Raw genomic sequence first — 10,726 nt, 5'->3', positions numbered from 1 at the left:
GATCTCTAAATTTCTTTTTTTCTTTTTCTTTTTTTTTTTAAACTAGAGAAAGCTATTTTAATTTCTATTAAACATTCTTCCAAAAGCATTATTTTGTCCCATACCTCACTGAATTGTAAGAAATAACCTTAGTATTAGAAAAACTAGGAAAGGCCGGGCGCCGTGGCTCACGCCTGTAATCCCAGCACTTTGGGAGGCCGAGGTGGGTGGATCACGAGGTCAAGAGATCGAGACCATCCTGGTCAACATGGCGAAACCCCGTGTCTACTAAAAATAAGAAAAATTAGCTGGGCATGGTGGCGCGTGCCTGTAATCCTAGCTACTCAGGAGGCTGAGACAGGAGAATTGCCTGAACCCAGGAGGCAGAGGTTGCGGTGAGCCGAGATCGCACCATTGCACTCCAGCCTGGGTAACAAGAGCGAAACTCGTCTCAAAAAAAAAAAAAAAAAGAAAAGAAAAACTAGGAAAAAAGATAAACGGTGATAATCACACATATGAAAAATGCAAATTACAACAAAGGACTAAGAACCTTCTACATTTATATATGAGATTATAATCTGAAAACTGTGCATCTCAAAGCAAACTTTATTGTTCCATTATTCTTAATGATAGTGTTTTATGACTAATACACTTATTTTTCAAGAAGGAAACCCATTTAAGAATATTTTTATTTTAAAAACAAGCCTGTGTTCAAGCTCTGATCATATTTCTATTATTTTGATTTGGGAAGAAATTACTGTTTCTGGTGGCATGAAATATAAAATTTTTAGGTTTTTTAAATCTCACTAATTTTAAGACTATTAATGAGAAACTGATTAAGGAGATTAAGTGCACAACACTAATTACCGGTCAGCTATTGGTTTTGTGTTTCTTAGTTCTCCCAAGGAAAACTCTTCAATTGAATTTTCAGCAGAATAATCCCTAAATATACTTTGAAAGCAAAACAAAGATTTTTTCTTTACATACGCTTTTGGATATTACTGTTTCTAATTTTATTCTGAAACTCAGTTTTACCCAGACCGTAATTACCGTATTAACTTTGTAATGCACAGTTGTAGGCGACTCAGCAAAGCAGTAGTATACCAACGGGCTCTATTCACCCAGAACCTAGGAAAAATAGCATTGGTCACACCCATTTAAAAACAAACCTGTTCCACACGATTTGCCAATGTGTAGTCTTAGTCTAAATTCTGACAATGAAATGTATGGATATATATCTGTATATCTCATCTTGATTTTCAAAAGTAGCCAAAGGGAGTTCACAGCTTAGCTCTGCCTGGCTGACGCTGGAGATTTCGTAACTTCATAGCCAGGCCCATGTGGCCAGTGATTTTCAATTTGCCTTGAAAGAAGGCCGACTGAGGATTCATTCTTCCAGTCACTAAAGCCAGTAAGTCTGAGTCAGCCATTGATTGTGCAGTCAGCCTTCCTGTCTCTTCAAGTTTCCTCTCAATCTCCTTAAAGACAAGATCTGCCTTAAATCCATCCCTTGCAGAGCTGGTTGGAGCAGTTTCAATCTGATGAGTTCTAAAAGACCTGGCGGCTTCAGGAAAACCCGTTTTGTAGAGTGTTAGAACCGAAGCTCCTCCAACGTCTAACGCTCAACCTCTAAATTTCTGAGGGAGAATGATATCCCACCTACGGCAAGTGTGAGTGTGAAACGCTTTCAGAGAAGCTCCCAAAAAGGGACCTCCCGAGCAGCCTTCTTTTTCTCCAGGACTGCTGAAGGATGTGCTCTGCCAGATTGAGGGGCTAAAAGAGGATATCAGGTCCAGGACCTGAGAGCAGACGCAGTAAGGAGCAGAGAACTCTCTAGATGACGGTGAAGGGAAATTCCAAGACAAGAGCTGTGGCCCAGGCCTGGAGCAAAGCAGGAGGCTCTGAGACGGACTTCCGGGGAGATGGAGCTGAACGTTTTGAATATCTCCACTAAGGGGAGAGTCTGGGGTTGAAGTAGTCACAAATATAGGTACTAGGCAAACCAAAACAAAAAAAAAGACAAATTTTTTTACTTATCATTCCAACCTAGAGAGGGACAATTATTAACCGTAGGATATAAGAAATGTCATGCAGGAGAGTCATCATAGTGTATACCACACCCGCCGTGCAGAGGATATAGAGTGTATACCACACCCACCGTGCAGAGTGTATAGGGTGTATACCACACCCGCCATGCAGAGCGCATAGAGTGTATACCACACCCGCCATGCAGAGCGTATAGAGTGTATACCACACCCACTGTGCAGTGCATAGAGTGTATACCACACCCGCCGTGCAGAGCGTATAGAGTGTATACCACACCCACTGTGCAGTGCATAGAGTGTATACCACACCCGCCATGCAGAGCGCATAGAGTGTATACTACACCCGCCGTGCAGAGCGTATTAAGTGTATACCACACCTGCCGTGCAGAGCGCATAGAGTGTATACCACACCCGCCGTGCAGAGCGTATAGAGTGTATACCACACCCGCCGTGCAGAGCACATAGAGTGTATACCACACCTGCCGTGCAGAGCGTATAGAGTGTATACCACACCCACCGTGCAGTGCATAGAGTGTATACCACACCCACTGTGCAGTGCATAGAGTGTATACCACACCCGCCGTGCAGAGCGTATAGAGTGTATGCCACACCCACCGTGCAGTGTATAGAGTGTATACCACACCCGCCGTGCAGAGCGCATAGAGTGTATACCACACCCGCCGTGCAGAGCGTATAGAGTGTATACCACACCCGCCGTGCAGAGCGTATAGAGTGTATACCACACCCGCCGTGCAGAGCGTATAGAGTGTATACCACACCCGCCGTGCAGAGCGTATAGAGTGTATACCACACCCGCTGTGCAGAGCACATAGAGTGTATACCACACCTGCCGTGCAGAGCGTATAGAGTGTATACTACACCCGCCGTGCAGAGCGTATAGAGTGTATACCACACCCACCATGCAGTGTATAGAGTGTATACCACACCCACTGTGCAGAGCACATAGAGTGTATACTACACCCACCGTGCAGTGTATAGAGTGTATACTACACCCACCGTGCAGAGCATATAAAGTATATACTACACCCGCTGTGCAGAGCATATAGAGTGTATACTATACCCGCTGTGCAGTGTATAGAATGTATACCACACCCACCGTGCAGAGCACATAGAGTGTATACTACACCCACAGAGCAGAGCATATAAAGTATATACTACACCCGCCATGCAGAGCATATAAAGTATATACTACACCTGCTGTACAGAGCATATAAAGTATATACTACACCCGCCGTGTAGAGCGAATAGAATGTATACTACACACGCCATGCAGAGCATATAAAGTATATACTACACCTGCCGTGCAGAGCATATAGAGTGTATACTACACCTGCCGTGTAGTGTATAGAGTCTATACCACACCCGCCGTGCAGAGCACAGTGTATACCACACCCACCGTACAGAGTGTATAGATTGTATACTACACCCGCTGTGCACAGAATATAAAGTATATACGACACCCACCGTACAGAGCGTATAAAGTATATACGACACCTGCCGTGCAGAGCGTATAGTGCGTATACTACACCCGCCGTGCAGAAAGTGTATAAAGTATACACCACACCCACTGTGCGGAGAGTTTATAAAGTCAAAAACACAAGCAGCGGATGTGGATCCAAACGAATCCTCCAAATGGCTAAATCAGGAGGAGGAGGGGGATGCAAAGGTGCAGTGTGGTGTGGACAGAGGGCAGAAATGACTGCATCCAACCGTTCACAGTGAAAAGCCAATAGAGTTATCTGAGGTCGGGCACAGTGGCTCAAACCTGTAATCCCAGCACTTTGAGACGCTGAAGTGGGAGATCACATAAGTCCAGGAGTTCAAGACTAGCCTGGGCAACATAGGAAGACCCCCGTCTCTATAAATAATTTTTTTTTCTGAGATGGGGTTTCACCATGTTGGCCAAGCTGGTCTCGAACTCCTAACCTCAGGTGATTCGCCCGCCTTGACCTCCCAAAGTGCTGGGGTTACAAGTGTGAGCCACCAGTCCCAGCCAAACAAACAACGTAAAAAATTAACCAGGTGTGGTGGTACGTCCCTGAGGTACCAGCTGCTCAGAAGACTTGAGCCCTGGAGGTCCAGGCTGCAGTGAGCTAAGATCACACCACTGCACTCCAGCCTAGGCGAGAGAGTGAGACCCTGTCTGAAAAAAAAAAAAAAATCAATCTGAAAAAGTTGAATGTCGTTGCCTCTGCAGGGTCCAAGGCCCCACAGAGGTCCCTTGAAAAACCACTGACATAAGGCCAATGAATTAATAGAAAAAAGGCACACAAATTAATTTACATGCACATGGGGAGAATCAGAGTGTCCAGGCCCCAGTGGGGTTCAGAAGCTCATATACCATCCTGACAACACAGTTTATAGGAAGTAGGAAAAGAGGGAATAAAGGATTACTAGGGAAAATAAATACATCTGGGAGCAGAGATCAGTTGACATATTATTTTGTGGCAAGTTCTGTTCAGGTTTGGTTACATTCCTGGTTTTAAAAATAATTATTCCTTGTGGGTCTGGCTCTTAACCAGATAAAAGAACAGTGACTTCTTTGGGGGAAGGTCAGAGAGACCTCGAGGCTTCTTCAGTTCCATATGTCAAAGCACCACATTTTGGGGTATTGGTTTCTAACTCCAGCACCCCTGAGGAGTAGAAAAAGGATTCTGAGTTGCAAAGGGCAGGGGTTTTCACACCACGGAAACTCATAAAACCATGTCCAAGTATAACTCTATGACAAATAAAAAATCTGGCACAATGAATCCATGTGGAAGGTGCCCAGTAAATGTTAACCATTATAATTCCTTCTGAGTGACGTTTTCATCAAACAGCTGGCTATTCTTGCGGGTGGGTAAGACCAGCCAGGACTCGTGATTGCAAACAACAATGCCTTAACTCAGATGGGGAAAGAATAAGTAGGATCACATTGTGTCATGCCCAAGAGGGTCACAGACCAAATTCAGGCATGCCTAGATTGAGGGGTTCGCGTGGTTCCAATAGGGATCTTTTTTTTTTTTTTTTTTTTTTTTTTTTGAGACGGAGTCTCACTCCCTCACCAGGCTGGAGTGTAGTGGTGCAATCTCGGCTCACTGCAACCTCCGCCTCCCAAGTGCAAGCGATTCTCCTGCCTCAGCCTCCTGAGTAGCTGGGACTACAGGTGCCTAGCACCACGCCCAGCTAATTTTCGTATTTTCAGTGGAGACGGGGTTTCACCATGTTGGCCGGGATAGTCTTGAACTCCTGACCTCAGGTTATCTGCTCGCCTTAGCCTCCCAAAGTGCTGGTATTACAGGCGTGAGCCACCACACCTGGCCCCAACAGAGATCTTGCTGTCTCCATTTTTTGGCTCTGTTCCCTGTGTTGACTTCCTTCTCAAACAGGCTCCTCTCAGACCTTAGCACACCGGCCTCCAGCAGCGCCAGGATTCTATGCTGCTGACTTTGCCCTCCTAAGGGAAAGAGACTGTCTCCACCTGGAATTTGCAACCAAATGCCTCAGATAGACACTGACGTGGTTTGAATGTGTCCCCGCCCAAATCTCGTGCTGAATTGTAATCCCAGTGTTGGAGGTGGGGCCTGCTTCGAAGTGACAGCATCATGGGGGTGGAGTTCTCGGAAGCGGCTTGCCGCCATCCCCTTGGTGCTGTTCTAGTGAGTTCTCAGGAGGTCTGGCGGTTTGAAGTTGTGGCACTGCCCCTCCCTCTCTCCCCTCCTGCTGCCGTCGTGTGAGGGGCCTGCTCCCTCTTCGCCTTCTGCCGTGACTGGAAGCTTTCTGAGGCCTCCCCAGAAGCCAGGCAGATGCCAGCGTTATGCTTCGTGTGCAGCCTTCAGAACTGTGAGCCAATTAAACTTTTTTCTTCTTTTCTTTGTAAATTACACAGTCTCAGGGGTTTTTGGTTTTTGTCTTTTTTTGGACAGAGTCTTGTTCTGTTGCTCATGCTGCAGCGCAGTGGCATGATCTCGGCTCACTGCAACCTCTGCCTCTTGGGTTCAGGCAGTTCTCCTGCCTCAGCCTCCCAAGTAGCTGGGACTACAGGCACATGTCACCATGCCCCGCTAAGTTTTTTATTTTTAGTAGAGACAGGGTCTCACCATTTTGTCCAGGCTGGTCTTGAACTCCTGACCTCAGGTGATCCACCAGCTTTGGCCTCCCAAAATGCCGGGATTACAGCGTGAGCCCCGACGCGAAGCCAGTCTCGGGGTCTTTCTGTAGCAGTGTGAGAAGAGAGTAATACAGATGCTCATTGATCTGGCTTGGGTCACATGTCCCCCGTTGAATAGCCTGCTGTGACCAAAGGAACAGAACACTCTGGCTGAACCCCAGTCCTATGCTGACCCGGCGAACCACAGACGAAGCAGAGACAGAGTGGTCTCACAAAGAAAAATATGGGTGCTTTTATCAGAAAGAGAGAAGACGTTGCAAAACCAACAGGTGTCCCCTGCGTCTGGAGACTGAGACCAGGCCAGGTGCGATACTTCACGCCTGTAATCCCAGCGCTTTGTGGGGCGAAGGTGGGTGAGTCACCTGAGGTCAGGAGTTCAAAACCAGCCTGGCCAACGTGGTGAAACCCCATCTCTACTGAAATTACAAAAATTAGCCAGATGTGCTCACTTGAACCCAGGAGAAGAAGGTTGCAGTGAGCCAAGAGCACATAACTGCACTCCAGCTTGGGCAAGAGAGCAAGACTCTGTCTCAAAATAAATAAATAAATAAATAACTGAGGGGACTGTTGTCCTGGGACACCCACAATGGGCCCATTCCTTCTGCTATGCGGAAGCAGGCCAGCATTTAAAGATTCCCATCTTCCTGTGTCCTCTCTTCTTCAGGGGAGGACTGGAGTTCCCTCACTAGCATCTCATTTCTTAGGTCTATTAAAAATTGTTTTATAAACGTGGGAGCTCCAGTGGTAGGTGCATATATGTTTAGGACTGTGACATTTTCCTGTTGGATAAGGTCTTTTATCATTATGTAATGTCCCTTTTTGTCTTCTTTTTTGAGACAGAGTCTAGCTCTGTCACCCAGGCTGGAGTGCAGTGGCCAGATCTCAGCTCACTGCAACTTCTGCCTCCTGGGTATCAGGCCTCCATGTGCAAAGCCGGACTCAGAAAGCCTGAAGTCCTGCCTGCCTCAGCTGACCACCCTCCACACCCCACCCCCGCCTGCCTCAGCTGACCACCCTCCACACCCCACCCCCACCTGCATTCACCATTATCCCTGATGGCCCAGCGGAGCTTCCCCCTGACACAAGCTTCCCCTCACCCCACCCTGCCATCTTAACTGTTATAATGATAATGTGAATCCTCGTCACCCCACCCTGCCATCTTAACGACTCTTACGCCTCGCCCCAGCCACCACTGTAACTGAACTTACGGTGATGCATACTCCTCACCCCCACGCTCAGCACTGTAACTGATCCGACTCCGTAACATCCCTGCCTCCTCCCCAAAAGATTTGCCCCGACCTATAAAACCAAATCCTATCCCACCACCCCTTGCTGACGTCCTTTCCGGCCTCAGCCCACCTGCGCCCAGGTGAATAAATAGCCATGTTGCTCATGCAAAGCCTGTTTGGGAGTCTCTTCATTCAAAACGTGAGTTTTTAACACTGGTTTCAAGCAATTTTCCTGCCTCAGCCTCTGGAGTATCTGGGATTACAGGTGCACACCACCACACCTGGCTAATTTTTTTGCATTTTTAGTAGAGATGGGGTTTCACCATATTGGCCAGATGGTTCTCGAACTCCTGACCTCAAGTAATCTGCCTGTCTCAGCCTCCCAGAGTGCTGGGATTACAAGAGTGAGCCACTGCCCTGTGCCTTTTTTTTATTTATTTATTTTTTTTGAGATGGAGTTTCGCTCTTGTTGCCCAGGCTGGAGTGCAATGACAGATCTCAGCTCACTGCAACCTGCACCTCCCAGGTTCAAGTGATTCTCCTGCCTCAGCCTCCAGAATAGCTGGGATTACAGGCACGTGCCACCACGCCCAGCTCATTTCGAGCTCTGAATTTCTTCCTTCTACTTGTTCAATTCTATTACTGAGATTTTCCTGAGCATTTTGCATTTCTGTGTGTCCAATATTTTCTGAAGTTTTGATTGGTTTTTATTTATGCTATTGCTTGAATATTTCTCCCTTTGCTTCTTGTATCATTTTGGATTTCTTTACACGGGGCTTTGCCTTTCTCTGGTGCCTCCCTGATTAGCTTAATAACTAACCTCCTGAATTCCTTTTCAAGTAAATTAGGGATTTTTTTTCTTGGTTTGGGTCCATTGCTGGGGAGCTAGTGTGATTTTGGGGGTGTTAAGAAGCCTTGTTTTTCGTATTACCAGAGTTGGTTTTCTGGTTCCTTCTCATGTGGGTAGGCTGTGCCAGCGGGAGGGTCTGGGGCTGAAGGCTGGTGTTGAGATTCTTTCGTCCCAGGGGTGTTCCCTCGATGTGGTACTCTCCCCCTCTTCCTAAGAAGACGTGGCTTCCTGAGAGCGGAGCTCTAGTGATTGTTATCTGTCTTCTGGGTCCAGCCACCCAGCAGGTCTGCCTGGGTCCAGGCTGGTGGTACTGGGGGTTGCCTGCAGCGAGTCCTGTGATGTGAGCTGTCTGTGGGCCTCTTAACCGTGGATGCCAGCACAGTCTTAGGGTGTCCACCGGGTTCTGCAGGAGCAGTCTGCTTCCTTCACGGGGTCCGTGGGTCCTCCTAGGAGTCCTGCTTCCTTCCTGCAGTCGCTCTGGAGCAAAAATGCGTGATGTGAGCCTGCCCAGCTGCTCTGTCTGAGTCCGCTGGGCTGCCAGCCGGTCCTGCCCCACATGCCAGGATTCCTGCCACCAGCTCTTTATTATTATGACTTTGAGATGGAGTCTCGCTCTGTTGTCCAGGCAGGAGGGCAGTGCCGCAATCTGGGCTCACCGTAACCTCCACTTCTGGGTTCAAGCAATTCTCATGCCTCAGCCTCCAGAGTAGCTGGGATTACAGGTGTTTGCCCCCATGCCTGGCTAATTTTTCTGTTTTTGGTAGAGACAGGACTTCGCTATGTTGGCCAGGCTAGTCTTGAACTCCTGACCTCAGGTGATTTGCCTGCCTCAACCTCCCAAACTGCTAAGATTACAGGTGTGAGCCACCACACCCAGCCTGAACCCAGATTTTCAACTGCCCCCTGATTCAAATTTCCTTTTTTTTTTTTTTACTTATTTCATTTTATTCAATCCTCACAACAACCTAAGTAAGAGGTGGCTTATAATCAGCACTAGTTTAAAAATATAAAAACTGAGGCTTAGAGACATGAAATAATATGTGTAAAGTCCTTGAGCTAATAGGCGGAGGAGCTGTGATTAAAAACCAGGTTTGATGACACAATGTCTATATTCTTAATCTCTGGTCTTGAATTTCCAAACATGTTTAAGTAATTAAGTCCTGGAATGTTTCACACAGCACGTAACTCTGAGAGAATTTTCTCACGTCAGTCACTGCACAGCATCAGTTTCGGCATCTGTAACCTGAGAACCTGACTGACCCCCAGGGTGTGTGAGCGCCCAGTCCACCAGCACAGAGCCTGGGGAACCAGAAACCCGCTCCAGAGGGCTGCCTCTTCCCTTCCCTCCGACGGCTAGAGGGGGCTGTTCCCTGGCCATGGCTCCTCCAGGAAGCGCAAGGTGCCTCTTTTGTGACCACTCTCTTTTCTATGTCCCTGGGGACAGACCTTGCATTTTAGTTTATTATTTATTTATTTATTTATTTATTCTTGAGACAGTCTTGCTCTGTCACCCAGGCTGGAGTGCAGTGGTGTGATCTCGGCTCACTGCAACCTCTGCCTCCCGAGAAGCGATTTTCCTGCCTCAGCCTCCCAAGTAGCTGGGACTACAGGCGCGTGTCACCACACCCGGCTAATTTTTTGCATTTTTAGTAGAGATGGGGTATCGCCGTGTTAGCCAGGATGATCTAGATCTCCTGACCTCATGATCCACCCACCTCAGCCTCCCAAAGTGCTGGGATTACAGGGGTGAGCCACTGCGCCCACCGAGACCTTGAATTTTATTTGGAGCCTGTCTTTATAAAAACTCTAAACTGTGCCTGGGTGCAGTGGCTCACGCCTGTAATCCCAGCACTTTGGGAGGCCGAGGCGGGTGGATCACAGGGTCAAGAGATCGAGACCATCCTGGTCAACATGGTGAAACCCCGTCTCTACTAAAGATACAAAAAATTAGCTGGGCATGGTGGCACGTGCCTGTAATCCCAGTTACTCAGGAGGCTGAGGCAGAAGAATTGCCTGAACCCAGGAGGTGGAGGTTGTGGTGAGCTGAGATCGCGCCATTGCACTCCAGCCTGGGTAACAAGAGCGAAACTCCATCTCAAAAAAAAAAAAAAAAAAAAAAAAATTAACTGGGTATGATGATGCAAGCCTGTAACCCCAGCTACTCGGTAGGCTGAGACAGGAGACTTGCTTGAACCCGGGAGGTGGAAGTTGCAATGAGCCGAGATCGCACTATTGCACTCCAGCCTGGGCAACAGAGTCAACTCTGTCTCAAAAATAAATAAATAAATAAAAGACTCTTAAATTGTGTTTCCATATTGTGCATATATATATATAGATAGATAGATAGATAGATAGATAGATGGCCAGGCTGGTTTTGAATTCCTGGCCTCAGGTGATCCACCCACCTCAGCCTCCCAAAGTGCTGGGATTACAGGCGTAAGCCACCACACCC

The sequence above is a fragment of the Saimiri boliviensis genome, chromosome 9 (assembly GCF_048565385.1).
Source record: "Saimiri boliviensis isolate mSaiBol1 chromosome 9, mSaiBol1.pri, whole genome shotgun sequence".
In the NCBI taxonomy this organism is placed as follows: Eukaryota; Metazoa; Chordata; class Mammalia; order Primates; family Cebidae; genus Saimiri; species Saimiri boliviensis.
Note: the sequence above shows the minus strand (reverse complement) of the source record.